Source organism: Pseudonaja textilis, chromosome 1 (assembly GCF_049901715.1).
Source record: "Pseudonaja textilis isolate UNSWEBS1 chromosome 1, rPseTex1.2, whole genome shotgun sequence".
NCBI classification, from domain to species: domain Eukaryota; kingdom Metazoa; phylum Chordata; class Lepidosauria; order Squamata; family Elapidae; genus Pseudonaja; species Pseudonaja textilis.
In genome coordinates this window covers 172,122,981-172,128,274 of record NC_141990.1, presented here as the reverse complement: position 1 = coordinate 172,128,274, position 5,294 = coordinate 172,122,981, and positions in this window count along the sequence as shown.

Sequence of the window (5,294 nt, the reverse complement as noted above, 5' to 3'; positions counted from 1 at the left end):
AATAAATATTTATACTTATAGTACATTTATATATCTATAATATATAATACTTTCCCCCTCATTGTGTTTTTCTCATTTTCTTTTAAAAGAATTTTCTATTGTCTTTGACAATGTACATATTTTTACCTTTTCCTTTTGTCACTATTTTAAAAACAATAAAAGTATAAGTAAATGAAAAAAATACCTCCTAAAATCCAGCACTGCCCCATTTTTTGGTTTATATGGGAGGAATTGATCATAAGGAAGACATAGATGCTATGAGAATGTTACACATTAAGTCGTTAAGAAACATATGAATGAAAGTAAGTGCATTGCATGTTTGTTGAAGTAGAAAAAACTTATGATAAAGTGAATTTGAATTATAAAAGATTTTGTATGAATACTGAAGTTAGTTGCTGAATGCTATAGGATGGAAAGATAGGATGGAAATAACACATACAGTACATAAGACTAAATGGACTACTTAGCAAATGGTTCAACAATGAGCATGACACATATTCACTACCTTTATGGGCTAATGTCTAAATGTTCTTTATTACTCTATACAAGTTAAGGAATTGTGTAACTTCAGCACCTATGCACACTGGGAACATATCTAAAGTTATCCTTTGTACAGATCTTGGATCTGCTATTTATTTTTGCATGGGTAACTACAAGGAGAAAGAGTATTTCATCATGTTGATATCATCATGGTTAAGATGGAGAAATAAATACTCTTACTAAGTGGTGGGATCCATTCCCACCCTACTCCAGGGGAAGGATACTGCAAAATCTCCATTCACTCCCCAGCCCACTAACCTGCTTTCCAGCTCCGTTCTCCTGTGCAGGGCAACAAAAGAAGTCCCAGCCAATCAGCTGGGACTTGGGAGGCAGAGAATAGATGAGGGTGGGGCCAATCAGAGGTAGTATTTGCCAGTTCTCCAAACTACTCAAAATTTCCGCTATCTGTTCTCCAGAACTGGTCAGAACCTACTGAATACCACCTCTGCTCTTTCTTTGAAATTGGTAATGTCCTAAGCAGAGAATGCTTGTTTGATTTGTAGCAGACCACTTGTCTTGTGGCCTGCTCATAGCATTTACTAAGATTCATTTCAGCTGTTGTTTTCTGTTTGTATGAGCAGCTGTTATTGATTAGCCACATATCTTTATGCTATATAGCCAAGAAGTAGTAGTATACAAATTATTTCAAGTTTTGTATTTACTTTTTAATTGTCAGAAAGGCAGCACATGGTGTGATATCTCTGGCATACATATCAGAAATAGGGAGAGTATGCCAGGTGTGGCATCCCCCTGGAACAGGGATCACCAAACTTTTTGACCTTGGGGACCACCAAACATTATTTTAAATCCTGTGGACCACTAATGTGAATTATGACTGATGTGGCTTGCTGACGTTGGTGGGAGGGAGAGGGAGAGAGATCTGATCTAACCTCGGAGGGCTAGTGATGTTCTCTCTCTCTCTCTCTCTCTCTCTCTCCCTCTCCCTCTCCCTCTCCCTCTCCCTCTCCCTCTGTTTCTCTCTCTCTCTCTCTCTCACACACACACACACAGATCCCTCACCCACCCACCAAGGCAGTCATTCCTAGCCTGCTTTTGAGCTCCGTTCTTAGAGGGAGGGGGAAAAGAGAGATCGATCTAACCTCGGGGGCTGGTGATTTTCTTTCTCTTTTTCTCATACACGCCCACCCCCTCCAAGGCAGCCACATTCCTAGCTTGCTTTTGAGCTCTGTTCTCAGGCTTCATGCAAGGAAAACAGCAGAAGCAGCAGAAGTCTTTCTTTCTCTCCCCCCAAACTCCACCAGAAATGAGTCTTTGCCGGTACAGCTTCTTGGAGCAGGATGCCTTGCAGGGTCCCAAAGACTCATTTCTGGTGGAATTTGGGGGAGAGAAAGACTTTTGCTGCTTTCTTTGCGTGCAGCCAAAAGCAGAAGAAGAAAGAAGCAGAAGAAGCAATCCGGTGGCCAGGCAAGTTCCCCCCCTCCACCCTTTCCCCCCTCCTCTCACTACCTCATGTTGTTCCTAATGCAAGCAACGCACGCCTTGTGTTCCCGTGGGCCATGTGGGCAGCGCAGCCTTGTGTTCCCCCACAGCCTGCTTTGGGGGGGGGGTGCTCTGGGGGTGACATTTCTCTGCAGACCACCAAAATTTTCTTGTGGACCACTAGTGGGCCATGGCCCACCAGTTGGCAACCACTGCCCGGGAGGATAGGTGGCAGCAGCAGGAACTGTTAAGCTAGTATTCCAAATCTAGAGGCAGATCTAGAGTGTAAAGATCCATAAGGTTTCTGGGAGGGGAACTCAAGAGCTCATACATCTGCTACTTTATCTTTAGCTTAATTTCTTGGCTCCATTTGGCAGACATGTCATAGAAATAGCTTGACTAACCAAGAATTTATTGCAGATAAGAACGGTATAGAATAGTTGATAGCTTGCTGTAGTTTGAAGAGTGAAGAGGTTTATATCAGGTTTTTTTATTTCTTCCCTTGTAAATTGAGTTACTTAGAACAAGTGTTGTTGGACTTGAAGTTGAGCAGTTGTGGTATATTTATTTTAAGGCTGTCTAGTGTGGATACTGCTAGTTCTTGCCTCATGGGACACAATTCTTATAGCAGATAGAACATTCACTGAATGTTGTTTGAAGAATAGTTATGTGCCATATTTCCCTAAAAAAGCAAAATATGTGTGTATGTATGTATAACACCATCCTTCTGTGAATTTTGTTTTATGAAAGTGAGAGCTGGGTATGTCATGAAAAATAAAAATAAAAGTAAGTGAATGCAATGGGAATGGTCTATCAAGTAAGCATGCATAGTAAAATAAGATAACATCAGATTAAGAATGAATGGATGCTGAATGATTTTGGATTGAATACAAACATGAGCTACTAGTATGAAAAAGTAATATTGAGGTGGTTTGGCAGGGAGAATGAAAACAGATTGAAAACAGTTATGTGTAAGAAGAATGAATGATTGCAGGTGTACATTACACACTTTATCCCGGTTTGTCCGCAAAAGGATTACTTTGCCATTTCTAAACTTAAATGCCCCCATAATGTTAATTTAACATAATCAAAGGGGTCATCATGAATTGGTGTTCTATTGGATATTTGGGGATCTTTCTATCTAGCAACCACTTATTCAAATCACTTCCACAGCATTCCCAGGACTCCTTGTAAACTTTTCTGAGTGTAGTTTGAATGAAACTTGCTCTTGCTCTTCTTGTCTTGAGTACTTCCATTGCCTAATCAATGACCAAGTCAGGAGACTAGAAAACAAATGAAGAAATGTTAAGAGTAATCATCCCTTGTGGGAATATGTCCTGTTCCAACTGTCCAGAAACTTCTAGAGATAGTCCTATAAGGCTCTGTGTCCTTGACTAAAAGTATTTAAAAGCTACACGGAGTAAAAGGCTTCAGAAAGGGCCTTTTTGAATTTTATTGTGGAATAACATACCGTAGTGAATACATGTCAATGGGAAATACACACTTTACTCTGATTTAAATAAATGAAATTGCTTGATATTTTTTCTTTCTTTCTATTTCTGCAGAACCTACTCTAGTGGTTCAAACTCTTGAGGAAGTTCACTCCTGTTTTTGCATTTAGTGCTGGGCAGTTTTCTCCTATGCTGTAAAATGTTCTGTCCAGTTTTTGTTGTAGCATAATTTAAAGTAGGCTGGAAGCAAGGATGTTTGCTTGAACTGGGCAACCCTAACCACAGTTTCTAATGGAGTTGCTATTATAGATTTATTTTCTAACGTGGCATTCCTAGAATTCCTTCCCTCTTTACAATCAGTGTTACAGTATTTTGATTCCTGCTTTGCCTACTTGACAATGTTGGCCCCGGAACTCTAATGTTCCACCTTCATTGTGTGATATTGCCTTGACCTTGTGACCAACCCAGTTTTATGCAATTGTTCCCATTCTTAAAAACAACTATTTCTCCTCATTTACACTGACTGACAAGGGACCAAAAGAGAAACAAATATGAAAATGCTGGACAGCTTCCAGTACTCTTTTAGGGAGGCAACCTGGGATGCATCTTGGGTATAGGAGAATATATATTTAGACCCCTTCTTTGGATCATTAGCTGATGGATTATTCCACCATGATAGTCACCAATTTCAAATGTGAAAATATTCACTCTCAGTCCAAGAGGGCAAAGGACTAGTTTAGAAAAGTGCATGAAAAGAAAGCAGAGAATATACTTCAGACAATCCAATTTAAGACCGGAGTTATTTTCAACATCGCAGCAAGTGGGTGAGGGATGAAATAAAACTAATGAGGAATAGCTCTTTGACTTATATACTTTATACTTTTGCATTTGTTTGCATTAAAATCCTCATTCTGCTTTCTAAGCAAGACATCATTTTTATGGATATTTCTGAAAATAACAGGAAGTTAAAGTCTTCACAATATTTTCTATTTTTTCCCCACTCTCTCACCTCACACCTGCCTTCTCCTCAACAGCTATCTGCCCAAATGTCCTATTTCCTGCCATCAGTACCACAAGAATGGAGGTTGGGTTCAACAACCCAGCCTTGTCTTGCTCTAGCACATATAAATAAACTGTGATCCAGATGCAAGCATATAAAAACAGACCACAGACTTCCTCTTCTTTCTTCTCCCAACTCTTCTATCAGTTTGGCTGAACCACAGGGGTGAAAGTATCCCTAAAACTCTCTGTTATAGCATGGTGTTATTTAGTAGCTGTTGTCTGCAGAAGCACAACTGCTCTATTTGATGGGGTGACTCAAGGTAATTGGAAGCTTATTGCAAGGGAATTTTGGTAACTACTTTATACATCTGTTTTTTTCCCAATCCCTTCCTTTGAGCACTACTCATTTGTTAAGAGATTACATAGCAAGAACAACTATTTACATACAGAGAAAAATGACATTTTTGCAGGTTTTATTAGAAATTAACATACTTAGCCACAATTAATATAAATAGCATTTTTTAAAATCTGGTTGCCTGGGACTGCACATTCCAGAGAACAATAAACAGGTTAGTTTACTTAAAATGGCAGCCAAAATGTTTTTGGTTAGTTTGTGGTTCAACATGTCATGGAAATAATATTTATATGCTATTAAAATACTTGTTGTCATGACCTAGAACTGAGTGAAATGGGGCAACAATTTTGGAAGATATCTCAAATGGGCTAACTTAGTGAATGCATCCAAAATCTACGACCTATGACTTCAAATGGAATGAAATTGGGGGAAGTTGTGGCTCTTTCAGTGCCATTGACTGCTGCTATGCTACAGGAACACTGCTGGAATCATGTGATCTTCATTGT